General features: G+C 43.5%; 1 long non-coding RNA gene across 1 annotated transcript; it reads right to left on the bottom strand.

Moving 5' to 3' along the window:
- Positions 1–14,178: 14,178 nt before the first annotated feature.
- On the bottom strand, positions 14,179–18,901 carry LOC308588982. Its single transcript, XR_014008992.1, has 2 exons — positions 16,624–18,901; positions 14,179–14,873 (listed from the first exon to the last, which is right to left on the bottom strand). It is a non-coding gene; the product is annotated as an uncharacterized lncRNA (long non-coding RNA).
- Positions 18,902–18,954: the final 53 nt, after the last annotated feature.

Raw genomic sequence — 18,954 nt, 5'->3', positions numbered from 1 at the left:
GCAAGACGAAAAGAATCCGTTCTGTGATTCTCTTCGTCTAGCGGTTTTTTCGTCTTGCGAAGCAAGCCCATTGAAGGATTAGCGGCTTTTAGCGGCTTATCTGCTGATCGGATCAGCTGATAAGCGTCTTAGCAGCTTAGAAAAAGGGGGGGAAGGGGAAAAAACCAGCAGGAACTCGCAAGACATTGTCGTCTTGCGAAGCAAGCCCATAGGAAATTTGTTTTGCGAAGCACCTCCAAAATGGAAAACTCTTTTGTCTAGTGAGTTTTCCGTCTTGCGAGGCATTCATCTTGTGGGGCACCACTGTACAAGCCTGTTTCCTCTTTCATGTGACAGCGCTTGAGATATTTGAAGATGGCTATCATATCTCCTCTGAGTCGCCTCTTTTCCAGGTTAAACGTACCCAGTTCCCTAAACCGTTCCTCATAAGGCTTGGTTTCTTTGTTTTTAGGCTCCAGTTCCCATCAGCAGGGGAGCTGGAGGGCCACTGGTTGACATCCCTGTGGTACAAAGTTTCAGGAAGCTATGTTGCAGTAAGTGCATTTTCCTCTTGACTTGAAACACATTTGTTCTAGAAACCACAAATCCAGGAAAGGGCTTGGTTCTGTAGGTATTGTCACCGTGTGAGAAAGCTTGGTCGTCTTCCAGTGGAACAAGTACAGCAGATTTTTTCAGATGGGGCTGCAAAGGCAGGGATGCGCAGCAGGAAGTTATGCACCTAGCCAGAGACCAGGCAACAGTAGGTTGGATTCACAGAGCAGGAGAGTGAAGAAGGAGAGACTGGGAATTTGATAAAAGCCGTGGTCTGCAACATCCTCGTTCAGCTTGCAGGCACTTATTGCAATGAATTAATGTGCAAAGCCATCTGGGAGGGCAGTTAGATGGTGGAAGGCCAAAAGGGTCACTAGGCTCTCAGCTTGTCCACAAACCCCTACATGGGTTTGTGGACACCTGCGTTTGGGCTTTAAAGACATGCTCAGCCTGTTTTTGATTTTGCCAGGCAGGCCTTTGCCCAAAGCGGTTTTAAGGCACACTAACCCTCTGAGCCGCCTACTGAGCTGTGGTTCCATTTATTTGCTTTCCCCCCTCTTGCACAGCTGACAAAGGAGATGGGCAACAACATATTTCAGGAGGACGCCCTTCCCTTCAGATGTACTTTTGTGAACCAAACGTTCCATGAAGAAACAGCCAAAGGTGAAACTTCAGGTCTGGGCACGTTGGCCTAACCAGGCCTAGCTGTTAGTGCTACTGCTTTCTTCAGACAGGCTGCCACTTTAAACAAACTGTCCTTCTTTCCCACCGAACTGATTAGGTTTTATTTATGTCAGTGTCTCCCAAACCTATACAGTGGTACCTCTGGTTAAGAACTTAATTCGTTCTGGGGGTCCATTCTTAACCTGAAACTGTTCTTAACCTGAGGTACCATTTTAGCTAATGGGGCCTCCCGCTGCTGCTGTGCGATTTCTGTTCTCATCCTGAAGCAAAGTTCTTAACCCGAGGTACTATTTCTGGGTTAGCAGAGTCTGTAACCTGAAGCGTCTGTAACCTGAAGCATCTGTAACCCAAGGTACCACTGTAATAACCAAGCTCCTAAGACATACTGCACCCCTTAAGTCTGCCTTCAGAAGTTGCAGGGTTTCCTACAGGGATCTGGCCGGCCACTGTGAGAACAGGATGCTGGACTAGAGGGGCCCTGGGCCTGATCCAGGAGGCTCACTGTAGGTTCCTACGTAAAAAGATAAGAAAAGCCCTATTGGATCATTCCAAAGGCGTATCTAGGGCAGCTTCCTGTTTCCTCAGAGGCCCAGCAGGAAAGCCCACAAAAAGAACTTGAGGGCATCTGCTTGGCATGCAGAATCTCCCTGTTTTGACCCCAGGAGGGCTGGGAATGGCCTCTGTCAAACCATGAAGAGCTGCTGCCAGTCCAGGTAGATAACACTGAGCTAGGTGGAACAAAGGTCTGACTCAGAAAAGGGGAGCCATTTTGTGCTACGCCACACACCCCAGGGCAGCCATTTTATGCCTGGCACCCACAGCACTTTCTCAAAAATCCCAAATGTGCCCTCTGATCCAAAAAGTTTAGCAAACCCTGTCCTAGGCATGGATTCGTATTTCATAACCTTGTTTCTTCCACCTTTGCTATCCCTTGACCTTGTAAGCTGATGAAACGACACCTTGAAAATGGGCCAAGCGCACACACCAAAAGTGTGACTGACTGATCGTCCACCCACTGCCCCCGCCATCCCATAAACTAGCCTATTCTGTGCACCAGTGCAAACGCAACACACACAGCTGGTGCATACGTGTGTACATTTCACACAGAGGAGCAACTAAGGCTTCTAGGCCCAGCTGGCACATTGCAAACCATGCCTGGTAATTGCCTTTTTTGTTGCGTGGGGATATAGCGTAACTCACATGAAAGGTTTTTGACGATGCAAGAAATACTATACTACAGATTGTTGTGGAGTGGTAATGGCAGACCCTCCAAGTGCCCCTATTTTCCAGGGACATCCCTGATTTAGAGAAGCCATCCCAGTTTCTGATTTGATCCCTGAATGTCCTACTTTTCCTATTTCCCCTATTTTCATTGGAGAAATGTTGGCGGGTATGGAGTTATTCAACCCCTGAGCCGTCTGAAGGCAATCCTGTATAGGGAAGGTTTTTGGGGTTTTTTAAGTTTAATGTTTTATTGTTTTCATATGTTGGAAGCTGCCCAGAGTGGCTGGGGCAACCCAGTAAGATGTGTGGGGCATAAATAGTAAAATTATCATTATGGAATGGGCCGTCCCTATTTTCATAGGAGAAATGTTGGCGAGTGTGTCATGTTACTTGATTCCAAGAGATTAAATTTGGGCTTTAATTAGGGAGGGTGATTAGAGACTTTTAACAGGTGTCTGAAAGAGCATAGTAATGCCTAATGTCAACAGTCAGGGATTTTTAGAGCTCAGGTCCTGCCACAAAAATAGGGCAGCCCCTCGCAAACGCTTGACAGAGATAGTGTCACACTTGTAAAAAACTGCAAGTTCTGCAGACTGAAATGATCAAACAGCCATATATGGGGTAAGGTGATCCATGAATTGATAGCAAACCAATAGTAACATCTTAAACTTGACCTGGTAGAGAATCAGCAGCCGGTACAGAACTTTGCTGACAGACCCATTCCTGTCAGCAATCCAGCTGCATTTTCCACAATGGAAGTTTCACTTAGGGTGTATTGCAGCAATCCAGTTTTGAAATTACCAAGGGTTGTAAAATAACACTATCCTTGAGGTGCTTTTCTCCTCAACTGAGCTGATCCTGGAACTGAACTCAGCTGGAATGAGAAAACGTCAGGTATCTCCTGTTCTGCCACCATCTATCTAACATTGAACTAGTGTGTTATCTAATGTGTGTTATCTAATGTCTAGTGTGTTATCTACTGACAGCACTGGTTATTAGTCATGATGTCTAGTACCCCATTCTGCAGCACCTGTGTGATGATCTTGATAGACTCATAGCATCGCTGCTTATGATATTTCCACCTGCACAGTGGCTGTTCAGGCACCCTTCTGAATTCTTGCTTGCTGGTGCAGCCAGTCATGTTCTGGCCTTTAATCTCTCAAAGATCATTATAGAGAATATTAAGGAAACTTGCAACCATTTATATCCTGAGAAGCCACGGCTACAGTTGGGCAAGTTTTAACAATGGCAATATTGTGCTCAGTCCTCTCCTACATGGTCTTTCTCGTTCCTGGGAGACAGCTGGGTAGGAACACAATCAGTCACTTCTCTTTAATCAGCTGGTTCCCAAGGGAGGATTGGGTGCTCGAAGGTCACACAGGCTTGTGAAATTGCTGAATGAATCAGAGCAGCGGCAGGCTGTTTGCATGGAAAGCCATTGCATAGGGAACAAAGGTAAGTAAGAATGATGAGAGGGCAAATGCAGAAAGTAGGTCTTTAAAGTGTTTTATTATTATTTCTTCATCTTAAGATCTCAGAGCAGTTCACAAGGTACATTAACTGCTTTTCCTATACATAGTACTTAGAAAAGTGGTCCACGCAAGAAGGAATTCACATTGTTAATCTTTTGATCCTGGGTACTGATGACAGCATAAATACTACCACCTTTTAAACTTTTTTTTTTAATGTGGAGACTCACTACCAGTTGAACAGTGCAATCCCAGCTGTATCTACTCTGAAGTCCCATTATATTAAATATTGCACCCTGACCATACTAACTGGGGATCAAGCTGCACTGAACGCTCATTTCTGAGCAAGCATGCAGAGGATGGCACTGTAAGCCCTTTCTCTTGTCAATGTGCCCTGATCATGGCTGTCAACTTTCAGATTTGAAAATAAGAGAGCAGCCTCGAAAATAAGGGATCAGCAGCCTCACCTGTCCCGGGGACAGTCTACGGGATATCTAACAATCCAGGATAGCAGCGGGAAACGGCACTGGAATAAGGGAATTTCCTGCAAAAAAGGGAAGGTTGACAGCTATGGCACTGATTATGAGAAAGACGTGCAGCGAATACATTTGCCCAACTCTCCTTCACCTTCAAAACAGAAACTGAAATCAGAATCCTAAATGGCTAAGCTGCTGGATCAGATAAAGTGCTTATTTAGTTCAGTATTGTTTGCCACAGTGGTCAACTAGCCCAGAAGCTGCACATGAAGGAATGATGCTCTTCAGTAACTCGTACTCAGAGGCATGCCATTTCTGATACTGAAGGTAGCATGATTTGTTGTGTGGTGGAATTTATTTAGCTTCCTCAGATACTTGAGGAAGACCATACATACACACCTTATTAAAGAGTAAAAGATTCCCTAACTATTCTAAAGACCTATGTAAGCATAGGCATGGCAATTTTGCCATAAACCCTCACTAGGAGAAGTGGGGAAGAAAGTATACCTGTCCCTAAAGTAAAGTGAAAGTGTGCAGAGTCCCAATGAGCTAGGAGAGCTAATTAGCCGTTGAACCTAGCTTTTTAAAATTCTTTTTGCCAAGTCATGCCAGTGTATGTGGGAGGGGGCTGTGAAATGAGTGATTCCTATAATCCAGTTTTTCCTACCTAATTCTTACCTTGCCTATCTTTGGTCATCCTGTTCCTGTTTGATTAACATCCTGTTCCTGTTTGATTAACAAAAGGGTGAAACACTTGTGATAGTAAGCTACTATATGCACCTGACAATCTCTTTTGATCTGTCTTCAAATCACCTTACCATTGTGGGGATGGATCTCATTGAGGAGTAACCTATACTTAGCAACATCAACTTCATTAGACTGGTCATGTTGTTTGGATGCCTGATTATCATCTTCCAAAGCCACTCTATTCCCAACTTAAGAATGGAAAATGACCATTCCGATGGACAACAAAAGAGGTTTAAAGACACTCTCAAGGCAAATCTTTAAAAATGTGGTATAAGCACTGATAACAGGCAATCACTGGCCTGTGAGTGCTCCAATAGGAGAACAGCCTTTACCAAAGGTGTCATGGACTTTGAAGACATTCAAACTCAGGGTGAAAAGGAGCAATGAGCTAAGAGAAAGGCACGTTTGGCAAACCCTCACCATGATCAACTCCCACCCGAAAACCTAGGTCCCCACTGTGGAAAGACGTGTGGATCCAGAATTAGCCTCCACAGTCACTTACGGACTCACTGTTATGGAAGACAATCTTACTTGGCTATGAGTGATCACCAAAGAAGAAGGAGAACCTGTTTTTCTTCTTATGACACAGTGACTCTTGGTTTCAAGTTTCATGTTCTAAATGGTAAAGTCATCTTAGCCAGCAATTTCCTTTTCCTTTTATTCTTTCACACCACACGGTGGTGCTAAAACAAAGCAGTATAGTGCAGACCCTTCCTGGTGCCACAAAATGCACATCCACACCCTGTTTTAAAGTTGAGAACGACCTTTCAAGGATCAGTTTAGCCACACAGAAAAAAGACAAGAGTGTCTTTGGTCTCATGATGATGGGTTATTTTTGACCAATTGAGAAACACACACACACACACACACGATTAACTAATGAGTGAAAGATTGGAACAGATTGAAAGATTGCATCCCTTTTCAAGAAAAGCAGAGCAAAATCTGGAGGGTGATTGGAGACTATCCTCCCTGGCATAAGGACTAGAAACTCTGAGGGACAAATTAGACAAGAGCTGGGTCAGTAAGCCCCATCCCTATCAACTACCAATAAAGATAAATGGACCCCTGACCATTAGGTCCAGTCACGAACGACTCTGGGGTTGCGGCACTCATCTCACTTTACTGGCCGAGGGAGCTGGCGTACAGCTTCCGGGTCATGTGGCCAGCATGACTAAGCTGCTTCTGGCAAACCAGAGCAGCACACGGAAACACCGTTTACCTTTCCTCCGGAGCGGTACCTATTTATCTACTTGCACTTTGATGTGCTTTCGAACTGCTAGGTGGGCAGGAGCTGGGACCAAGCAAGGGGGGCTCACCCCATCACGGGGATTCGAACCGCTGACCTTCTGATCGGCAAGTCCTAGGCTCTGTGGTTTAGACCACAGCGCCACCCACGTCCTATCAACTACCAGTACCAGGCTCCAAATGCAAGTACTCCCTGCTCCTTTCTCTCCTTTGCCAGAGTTTTTGACACATGTTTTGCTGCCTGAGGCAAAGGATGTTACATCCTGCCCCCTAAACAGATACAGAAACTGACCTGCCTAGTAGTTAAACCTTACTTCAGCACCAGCAACGGGGCAGCATCCTGCACCACACCTCAGCATCCTGCACCACACCTCAGGGCAAAAAGTCAGTCATGCCACATGGCCTCAGGAGGAACAAGGTGAAAATGCTTCCACTATCCCCACTTCCATCTGGTGCCTGAGGCAGCTGCCTTGCTTTGGTTAATGGTTTGGGGTTGCTCTGTTCCCCTTCCCCTTTAACGGCAGACACTCCTAATTCTGTTAATACTACTATCGGGGAATACCCCGAGTAGCCAGGATGTACCTCTTGGTATCAACTTCCTCAGTTTTCTTATCTGGAATGCTAGGCAGAAAATAACCCCAAAATCCCATTAACTCAATGACTTCTGCCTGTTTGCCCTCCCTGCTCCCAACTCTGCATTCCTGAGGAATCTCCCTACACATTCTGTGCCCCAACCCTCCAGAGCAGAGTTGGGGGCTGGGAGGAAGGGGAGTTCTGTCAAACAGCCAGAAGTCATTGAATTCTTTCCAGGTTTGCTTCCATCCTTATCACCAGGAGTTTGTACAGGGCTGGCCATCTTTCTAAGATGTTTATCAGCGTTACGACACATATGAACTTCCAACGAGACTCTCCTCTGCCCTCGTGAACTTTGTCAATATTGTGTAAAAGAAATACCCAAAGTCCCCCCACCCCCAAAGCCCATGGCAGCAAGGAACATTCTGTCCTTGGGATTTAGTACATATTTCTCTTCAAATATATATCATTTTCCTTAATTGTGTAAACTTGCTGTTCTGTTTTGTAACTAGAAGCCTTTTCCATCTAAGTTTTCAAAACACAGCCCTACTATATTTTAGACTTTGTGTGGTACTTGCCTTTGAATGATCATAGCCCAATGGCCTGTTAATAAAAATACTGCATTTTACAAAATTATGGGGTGTTGCTTCAGTCTCCACTTTTTTTTAGCGCTAGCTGAGTTCTCTTCTACTAGGACTTTCTAAGCCCTACGGATTTGTGTGGGTGTGCATATCTACACATGGAGAATTATGTCATTATGTTTGGAAAAAATGTCTCCAAGATTCATGTTTCTGCCACGCACCAAATAAAAAGAGCTATCTCAGAAAACAGTTGCTCTGAAAATGTAATGTTACTACAACATTGGTTGGGTACAAGAAATAACTTGTGAGTTGTGCTGGAAACGCATTACGTGGAAAGACCTTAACAAAGTGCCAACAAAGAGTTTTCTGGAACCAGTCCAGTCCAAGAAGGACTGGACATTTCCTTAGCATTGCTATAAACAAAGAAGGGAGTTTTTACCCTCAAAAACAAAGAAGGGAGTTTTTACCCTCACAACTACATTTGTGTTACCAGACAAATGTAGAATCTGTCAACATACAGCAGGCAGCCAGGAGATTGCGGTCCAGGGTTTATTTACCATACGAGCTTAAACTTGTTTTAAATGTCTTGTCTAAACTTGTTGAGAGGGAACCTTGACAATGGTAGTTCTCTCAGATGACTAGGGATCTCTAACAGAGAATTTGAAGCAGCCCCACCAATGGGTTCTTGGTGGGAATCCCTAATAATTAAATTGGCATAAAGTGGCTTTGAGTAAAGAGGAGCAAGCTCTCCAAATCTCTCTTTGGATTAACTTGGAAATGATATGGATCTTCCAAAGAAACTCCCATTGTTTCCTCAAGTCAATCTGGGGATTTCAGAAAATGCTGTCACCCATCCACTCCAGCTCTTGACAACCTCAAAATTCCTCCCTGCTAATCCTTTCTCACATGGACACACACACACATTCTCTGTCTCTCCCCTGCCCTGTTAAGTAGTGGTGGGAATGGCAAGCACACAGAGAGAAGCTGCACAGGAGATACTAGGAAGTTATTGCTGTGATGAGCTGCTAGAGGAAGGCCTGCCCCTCACCAGTGGAGCCAACTTGAACAAAACATAGGGGTCAGTGGCAGTGTGGGCATTGGCAGCATGGCCAGGGCACGCATTCAGCCTCCCTCCCTTGGTCAGCTGCCTCCCTCCAGCTGGGTGCCCACCTCTTCTATGGCAGCTGCCCAGCCATGTGGCATCCAACTATGAGGCAGCAGACTGAGGAAGGGAGGTTGGGAGGCAGGAAGGCGTGCGGGTTGGGGAGAAAATATTAAGGGTGTTGAGTCAGAACAAAAGATTAAGGGTGGCAAGCGACTCTGCCCCCCTAGATTTGGCACCTATGCCCCCCACCTCTCTCTCCTACACACACACTGACACACTGGGTAGCAGCATGCTTGACAGGGAACAGTTTGGGGAGTTGGGGACGGTGAGTGCTGGTAGGGATGAGTAGAATCCTTCTCTGGCTTGGATTTTTATCTGAAGCAAAGATTTCAGGGGATTTAGAAGCTTGTCTCTCCTTTGAGGTAGGGTTTTATGAGCCAGTGCTGTTTGTATCCAAGCCTGGCTCAAGAGACTTTCAACAGCTTATCAAGTTTTCCATTTGCATTTTCTAAAGTGAGATGCAAAAACCTTGAGAGCAATGAGGTCAGCAACATACAAAGGTTGACGTTTTTCTTCCACATGGACAAGTATGCATGTACATTTCTATGCTGAGAGCAACTTCCCAGCCATAGTTATCATGGATAAGGCTGTGGCTATCTTTGACTTAGCATTAAGGTATCTGACATTTGTCTTACTATACAGGAGCAAACTACCTGAAAGTCTCCCAACTGAACCCTGTTTAATTTATTACTGATGTAACAAGGGGAAGCTATAGAGCATTTTCTCTCTGTGTGTCTTTTAAGTATAATCACAAAGAAATATTATACACTTTATGTAGAAATATGTACTCATCTTGTTACTTGGATCTACTAATGAAGGTTTAGTCAAAAAGCTCTGGGGCATTTCACCACAAAGAATCTAATTATCCCTACATCAATTGAATGGTAGCCCTTTTGTAAGCAGCTGTTTTAGAATGACTTAAACCAAAGACAAAAAAAAAAATTCCTTCCAGTAGCACCTTAAAGACCAACTAAGTTAGTTCTTGGTATGAGCTTTCGTGTGCATGCACACTTCACAGTGCATGCACACGAAAGCTCATACCAAGAACTAACTTAGTTGGTCTTTAAGGTGCTACTGGAAGGAATTTTTTTTATTTTGACTATGGCAGACCAACACGGCTACCTATCTGTAACTTAAACCAAAGAGAAAGGGAAAAGAATTGCCTTGATTCAACATCAGCATTTGTTTTCTGTGTCCTGAACTTGATTACATAATGTTAGTTTCATTTTCTCCTCAGGCTGAAGTCATTATTTGTGAAACGAAACTAACAGATGGCATTTGGTTCACTTATTTCCTTGGGTAGATTATTAAATCAATACTATTGTAGACATGCAGAATGTGCAGAGGGATCATTACGGTGGATTTTCACTGCCATATCTATGTGTATGCTAGATCTGCAAAGCTGATTACCAGATTAATCAATTAACATTTTACCAATGCATCCTTTTTGCCCACATGGACTTTTTGTCTCATTTGCTGAACGTGGAAGTGTCATGCTGTCCTTTTATGAAACACAATTTCCTGAATGATGTGGATGGGTCTGTATAGGTGTGGCTTGAAATATGCAGGATGCAATTGTGTATTCAATTCCTTTTCCCAACCCAGTTCCGCAGTGACATCACCACCTAATTATATTGTTAAATGTCATGGAAGGAAGGCGTCTGGAAAATGTATAAATCTGCCTTATGTTTGTCATACATTTCCTGCATGATAAAATTGACAGGAAAATTATAATTTTTTTTCAATTAAGGAAACCTATTCACTGTTGAACAAAAACTACCTACAAATGTGTTTAAGCGGCAGGGACAGTTTGTATTGCTCATAAAATGTAAGGAAACTGTTAAAATTGAGAAGGCTGCAATTGATATGCTTCACAACAGTTCACTAAAAATATACTCATCAGCTTTGACTAACTTTGAGGAGGGAGGAGACAGTAGACCAAATAATTTCCACTTAGTCAAAATTATTTTTTGGCCAAGTCAGAGTTTGCTCATCAAAAAGTCCAGAGAAAGCTTTAGCACCCATTATCACCTTCATTTGTCATCATGAAAGCTACAGTATGCCAAGTGTGGATTACAAAGGACCCAAGCTCAGGCTCACAGCATAGACCAAAGTAGACCCCACAGCTTACGTTTCCTCACAAGAGTGTTGTGAGGTTAAACCCAGGTAAGGATGTATTTGCCCAACTCCCTATGAGTAAACCTAAATAAATATCCCTCTTTGTCTGAAGGTGTTAATTTTCCCCATGGCATATACTGTAGTTGTTGTTTTTTAAAAAGACTGGTCCTATACATCTTCTTTTAAAAAAGAGAGCAGAACCACATTAAGACCAACAACAAGATGTTCATTAAATACGCTAGTAGCAGGAGACCTTCCCCTCCACTGTCTTGTGGGATATCTTCACAAGAAAAGGCTAAGAAGTAAACCCAACACAAATCCAGAGTGGAGTCCTTCAGACAGTTGGATGGCGCCTTGCAAACCTCCCTCCTGCAACTCCTGCAACCAAGCTAGTACGAAATGTATTGCTCTGTTTTCCTTTGGACCCCAGGGACGTCAGTTTGGTGCTGTTAATGCAGTGGCCTGACTTCACTTCTAGAAGCGCACTCCATTGTCTCTCTCGAGACAGACGGATGCAAACAAACAGGAGGAGACAGTCTAGGGAGGTAGTTGGACCTTTGGATGATAAGGGAGTCAAACCTGTGCTAAAGGAGATTGCAGAGAAGCTTAACAAATTCTTTGCATCTGTCTTCACAACTGAATTAATTTTTGCAGGAGGGCAATCTGAGGAACTGAGGCAGCATAGTCATAAGAGATGAAGCTCTAGGCCTAATAGACAAAATAAAAACTGAGGATTTGCCAGGTCTAGATGGCATCACCCCCAAAATTATCAAAGAACTTTTAACAAAAATATGTAACTCCTCTCCCAGATCAGCCTCCATACTAGAGAACTGGAAAGTAGCCAAAGCAATATCAATTTTCAAGAAGGGTAACAAAGGTAAGATGAAGGACCACTGGACAGTTAAGTCCCATCAAAGGCAACTATGGGGTGCAGAGCTCATCTCACTTTTCAGGCTGAGGGAGCTGGCATTTGTCCACAGACAGCTTTCTGGGTCATGTGGCCAAAACAACTAAACTGCTACTGGTGCCATGATGAGTGCCAGAGCACACAGAAATGCAGTTTACCTTCCCGCTGCAGCGGTACCTATTAATCTACTTGCACTGGTATGCTTTTGAACTGCTAGGTTGGCAGAAGCTGGGACAGAGCAAGGAGCGGTCCCCTGCCACATGGATTCGAACTGTCAACCTTCCAATCAGCAAGCCCAAGAGGCTCAGTGGTTTAGACCACTGCGCCACTTGCATTCCCTTTTTAAAAGGGATCTATTTGGAGATCCTGGAAATTACAGGTTAGCTTAATGTCCGTCTAGGGAAAACGGGTGGAACATGTATTTAAAGATAAAATAACTAAACACGTAAAAAAAGAAATATTGTCAACAAAGTGTCAACAAGCATATAAATAGACATGATTCAGCTGACCCAGTGTACTTGGTCCTTATCAAGGGCTCCTAAGTAAGCTTAGCAGTTAAGGGATATGAAGAGAGATCATCTTGTGGATCAGGAATTTGTTAAGTAGCAGGAAACAGAGAGAAGGAATAAATGGACATTTAGTCTAGAAGGACCATCACTTTGGCAAAAAATCTTAGTGCATTATTATTTTATACAGTGGTACCCCGCAAGACGAACGCCTCGCAAGACGGAAAACCCGCTAGACGAAAGGGTTTTCCGTTTTGGAGGCGCTTCGCAAAACGAATTTCCCTATGGGCTTGCTTCGCAAGACGACAGCCCATAGGGAAATCTCCGGGACAGCGGGGAAGCGCAGCGCGTCTTCCCCACTGTCCTCGGACCTCCTCCCGCCGCCGGACATCGGAACGAAGCTCCGATGTCCGGCGGGGGGGGAACGTCTCCTCCCGCCGCCGGACATCGGAACGAAGCTCCGATGTCCGGCGGGGGGGGGAACGTCTCCTCCCTCCAACGGACATCGGAACGAAGCTCCGATGTCCGGCGGGGGGGGAACGTCTCCTCCCGCCCCCGGACATCGGAACGAAGCTCCAATGCCGGGCGGGGGGGGGGAACGCCTCCTCCCGCAGCCCGGCATCGGATGGCTGTCCTGAAGACTTGGGGTGGGAGGAGGGTTTTCCTTCCCACCGCCAACATTCAGAATGCTGTTCTGAATGTTGGCGGTGGGGAGGAAAAACCCTCCTCCCACGCAAGCCCCGGGAACAGAGGGAAAGCGCTGCGCGTCTTCCCCTCTGTTCCCGTACCTGTCCTGAAGGCTTGCGGTGCGGAGAAAAGCCCTTCTCCGCACCGCCAGCCTGGCAAGCGGTTTCCCTAGGAATGCATTAACTGATTTTCAATGCATTCCTATGGGAAACCGTGCTTCGCAAGACGAAAAACTCGCAAGAAGAAAGAACTTGCGGAACGAATTAATTTCGTCTTGCGAGGCACCACTGTATTTCTGAATTATTTTAAATTTGAGGGGTCATTTCTTAACATAAGCATGAATATTTAGTCATTTCAGGAAACTCAAAACACACATTATTCATTTCCAGTTTTTTTATTATTACTTAATATTTATCCACAAGAATTTCCCCACTACCAGTTGGAGAAGCAGAAAACAATGTAAAAATCTTGCCTGGGGTTCATTTGTGTGGGAGGATTTGACCTGCACTACAAGACATGTAATGGAAAAATTCCTAAATCTGCATCTAATGACCTTTTGGGTGGGCAGCAAATACTTGTGAGACTATGTGGACCTGACTAATCATTATGGTATTCCCGCCTCCCCTTCTGCAACCAGTGAGAATGGCTAATGCACAACCATGGAGTCTTTATGCAAATTTGTATGATGCTTTCCTATTTGTCATGTGCCTTAATGCTACTGTATTAGGAAGCAGGTCCTTGGCTACAGCCTAAATCATTTATTATTGCTTTACATTTTCTAGAACTACACCCCAGGAATAAACAGTTCTCTCTCTAATCTTTTGTTTGCTGTGGCACAAATTACACCCTGAAAAGAAATTCAAAAAGTGAAAAGGCAAAATAACTGACTTCCTAGAATTCCTACCCAGAGGTCTTCTTAGAAACATTAAAAGCATGCTTTAAAATTGTCCTCTGCAACAGTATGGACTAGAATCACACGTGTGTGTGTGTGTGTATTAGCCTACTCTGCACAGGTACAGAGACCACAGATAAGGATAGGCATTTGTTACACAGGTAACATGAAAGCAACACTGGATTTTGGGAGGCTGGATGAAACATACCTGAGAGGTGGCTATTCTAGGCATATGGACTGGCATGTTTGCTTGTTTATTGTATTTGTTACGTCTTTATTACACTCGTTTTATTTAAATGAAATTTAAAAACAAAAAAACCATATGCACAAACATGACACCGAATCCAGTAAAACACAGACCAAAATTGGCACAGAGAGTAAATATAGATTATTTATTTATTTAAAAGCATTTCCAAACTGCTTAATATTAAAAAAACTCTATATAGTACACACAAAAATGCAACATTTTAAAAAAGATACACCATAAAGATCAGTAATGAAGATGAAATCAGTAACAACAGGGCCAAATCTTACGAGTCAGGTAGTCTGGGCAAAAAGCAGTAAGTCTTTACAAGATATCTGAAGCAATCAATGACTAATCAAAGAGAATGAAAACATCATTTTAAGGCAGGCGTTGCCATCCTGGCACCCATGAAGACTTACATTAGTGACCCAGGGCAGGTGCCCCGGACTCTGAGCTTTCATTTTTTTAAAAGAAGTGTCTAACTTTCCTAGAAAGAAAGAAATGGGGGCAAATGTTGTAGGCACCTTCTTAGTGATTTTGTGAAATGAGTGAGGTCTTGGGCTGCCCCTGCAGCCAGGGTTGCTGTCTGTCAACACATAACATCAGCACTAAACTTCACCAACTGCCACTATGTTACTGAGCAAAATGTAAGGTCTTACTGCTAGTGTATAAAGCCCTACATAACTTGGGACCAGGATGTGAGAGATTGCTTTACCCCTTCTATACCTGCCTGTTTACCGTGGTCATCTAAGGAGGTCTTCCTTGTGGTGCCGTGCCAGAGGTTCAATCCATGGTGGTTGCTCCTTCAGTTCAGTGGCACCTACCTTGTGAAACACAGAGCATTTTGAAAGTAGACAATCTCCAACACAGTAGACCTTCCACTGGATGCTAAAAGTTCTATTTCTGCAAGCTTTCTCAAAAGGATGAATGAGTGTGCAGATAGTATCAAATTCCTCCTTGGAAATAGTTTGTTTTGCCTTATATTTTCTTGTTGTTGTACACTGCTATATGTTGAGTTTATAAATGTTTCAAATAAATAAAATGACAAAGTTGCTTCCTAGCAAGAAATGTAGAGTGTACAGTTTTTTGCTAGTCATTTAACTGGAACTCACAGCAATGACGTTAAAAGTTCCATTTCCTTTTCCTTTGTTTCCTCCTTTTCTGTACAGTACCATGTGTGACCCTGTTACTCTTGCTTGCTCCCTTAGCAGCTTTTGATACCACTGACCATGGGCTAATACTGGACTGACTCCATGAGTTGGTAGCTGGAGGAATGAACTGTTACACTTGTTCCACTCCTACCCACTGGGTGAGTTCCAGAGTGGCGTTGGGTGAGTCTATGTCAGGCCCCTGGCAGTTACACTATAGGGTATCACAAAATGTCATTTTGTCCCCAATGGTGTTTAACATCTATATGAAACTGCTAGGAGGGACCATTATGGGAATTAGAACACAGTGCCATTGATATACTGATGACACTCAGCTCTATTTCTCTCTTCCATCTGAGTGAGGTGAGGTTGTACAAGTTCTGGACCGGAGCCTGGATGCAATGGAAGACTAAATCCCCAAAAGATGGAGGTCCTGTGGGTTGTGGTTCTCTTTCCAGGATTTAGGTAATTCCTTCAGAAATGGGGTTGCAATTCTCTCTAAAGGAGCAAGTACATAGTATGGGGGTGCTCCTGGACCCATCATTGTCACTGGACGTTAAGGTGGCCTCAGTAGCAAGGAGCATTTTCTACCATACTTGGCTGGTTTGATACACAACTATAATCATCCCTGGACAGAAATGCACTGGTCACCTCCGGACCAGATTACCCTGTGGGGCTGTCCTAGAAGCTGCAGCTAGTGCAGAATGCAACAGCTATTCTACTGACTGAGGCACCTAACTGTGACCATGTTACACCACTCTTGAAAGAGCTGCACTAGGTACCAGGTTGGTTAGCGGTACTTAAGGCTTAGGTACAGTTACAATAGTGTACTACGAAGTAAATTATTTACAGAAATCGTTATTAGGCAATACTGAAGAAGCTCATCAAATTTTTGAAAGGTCACTTATTCTAAACCTTTGAATCTACAAATAGTGTATTGGCTAGACACTTGAAATCTGCTACTTCATTATCTATGAAAGAGTGTTTAAGTCATGTCTTAGGTACATCTGAGTTGGGCAAACCTACTGTCTGTATTTTAAAGAGATATAGGATTTGGCCTCAAGTATCAGTGTCAGATTAATAGTCACATATTTATACAGAAAATTACATTGTGATTTTAATTATCTATACAGAATCATTGACTTTTAAAAATGTCCCTTATTTAATGATTTAAAAAATACACAATTATTATCATTTACCTGTATTGAGCTCTGTCATGGAATTTCCCCCAAATCTTACATGCAGAAAGAAATTTTGTCTAAAATATCTACTCACAAGATTGCTTTTTCTATTTTACTGGATTTCTCATTTTGATATTTTACAGTGATCCTGTTAAAAGGTTTATTGTTGATCAAAATTTCCCTTATGGGTTGGGGGGGGGGGCAATAAGGACTGATACTGTGCCAGAAGGATTAAAGTTCACTACATGGCAGCAAAACTCTCTTTTCCCTCTCCTAGGCTTCCTGGCAATGTGGGCTGAGAAATGGGTGATTTGCCTCAAACCACATCCTTGTCCTACAGATGCATTAAAATTTAAAGGATAGTAAAAAAAGTAAATAACAACAACAACAGCAGCAGCAATTAAAATATTGCATATTTAAATTACTGTAACCCACTCTTGGGCCCTATAAAGGGGAGTATGAAATGGAATAATAACAATAATTCACAACTAGCATGAGTGATCTGAAATATACTTTTCACTGTTGCATATAAAACCCCATGAAGTCAGATACTGAAGGAAGAAAAATGATTGTGAAACCAAAGGGATAAGGGAAAACTGGGGAGAGTCCAGAATTTTATTAAAAAGAAACTTTTAGTAGTCAGACAATCTTTTTGTATGTCATTTCAAACAAATCTCCAGCATTGTAAAAGAAAAAACCCCAAATCTGGCTGTGTGCCAGAATGGCATGACACACAGGAAATAATTCAGGGAGTGGAATTCCCCCTTTCGTAAAAGGTCATGTGAAGTGAAAATATAGTTCAGCTGGGTTTCCCCTAGACAAAAAGTACCTAATGTCCTGGACAAATACTGCCAAGCTGGTACAAGATTAATTTGCATTGATTTAAAAGAAATAATGGTGTTTACTTTCTATGAACAATTGAATTTCCCCCATTCTTTGTTATTACTATGTAGCAGTGACAGATTTTCACTGTATTCACCCTAACTCTTCTCAGTTTCTTTTCCCATACTGGGAATTTTCTGAAAGGAAAATTTCAGAAATTTCACATGAACTCACTGGGCAGCCATATGTAAGCCACTCTTTCACTTTAAGCCCCATCCCATCTATAACATGCAGACAGTAACACTGGCCTACATTACAAGGTTGTTAGGGTTATGGAGAATGAAATGTCTTTGAGCACAGAATAAATATGCTATAGGGACATTAAAAATATTGTAGTGACTATCTTGTTATTACAGTGATTTATAACTACAGATTTTTGAACTGCACCAAGAAATACATAGGTTGCACCTGTCAAGGTTGAGCTATCCCGTCCATGTACATAATCACTGTTGCCTAGGAGAATTACATCCATAGAGTCCTCCCCCTGCCTCTCTTTCCTCCAGTTATGTCACAGATACACAAAATTAACAACTGCACATGTCTTCATATGTAAACTTCATGCGTTTGGGCATATGCAGAATTCAGGCAACTAAAAATTGACTGTTTTTTCAGGTATGCTGCAACTTGGCAAAGAGTTTTGCAACCCACACAGAGTAATGACCTTGCTTCAAGGCTGCTGACAGAATAGCAGGAAGGCTGACGTGCGCAGGGGATTCTAGGTTCCAGGAAGACCCTTGCACCATTAGCAGGATGACACTACATGACTAGGTTAACTGCTTCCTTATCTCCTAAAAGTAGCAGATCACCTCCCACTTCACCCCTGCAAGTGTCCACTCTTGGGTCTTGTCCTTCAGTTTGAGAATCTGACAGCTCAATCCTATGCATGCTTACTCAGTAGGGGTTTACACTCACCAAGGTCGAGCGCAGTTAGCCTTAACTGATAAAATATACTTTGAATCTCTGAAGAAAAGGGGTAGGGAAAAGTGGACAGGAGTAAGAATTAGAGCAAGAGTGTGTTAGACTGTATTTGTTTTTCTTGTCACTCATAACAACCTGTGGTCCTCCCCTGTGCATTGCCAACCTTAATTTAGCACACATGCACCTCCTTTCCCGTAAAAAGAATTACAGCGCAATCATGTATATGTCTATTCAGAAATAAACCACCCTGATTTCAATGGGACCAGATGTACTGAGGAATTTGTGTCCCAACAGATGTTGCTGGACTCCCATCATTCCTGACCACTAGCCATGCAGCCTGAGGGTGATGCTCCCAATCCAAAGACTCTGGAGGGACACAGATTCCTCATCCTGATAATACTGGAATTCAGCCTCAAACCATACACACACAAAATAGGAAAGCCTTCACCAAAAGAAAGGGGGAAAGACTTGCACACTATACATTTCGGAAAGGCCACAGCTCAGGGGCAGAGCATCTGCTTTGCATGCAGAAACTCCAAAGCAGGGCTGGGAATGTCCCCCTGCCTGAAACCCCAAGGGGAAAGCAGCTGCCAGTAATGAGGAACAGCCCTGAGTTCGATGCCCCAACAGGTCTGACTCCGTATAAGGGGGCTTCCTGTGTTCCTCTATGTCTAGACACAAATGTAGAAACAGCAACTGCAATCCAGAGAGAAGCAGGATATATCTCACCACGGAGGGGGAAGTGTGTGACCTGCATGTGGCTGCGGAGTCTGCCG

This window comes from Podarcis bocagei (assembly GCF_964188305.1).
Source record: "Podarcis bocagei genome assembly, chromosome: 6".
Classification (NCBI taxonomy): domain Eukaryota; kingdom Metazoa; phylum Chordata; class Lepidosauria; order Squamata; family Lacertidae; genus Podarcis; species Podarcis bocagei.
Note: the sequence above shows the minus strand (reverse complement) of the source record. Positions and strands in the feature narration are given on the sequence as shown.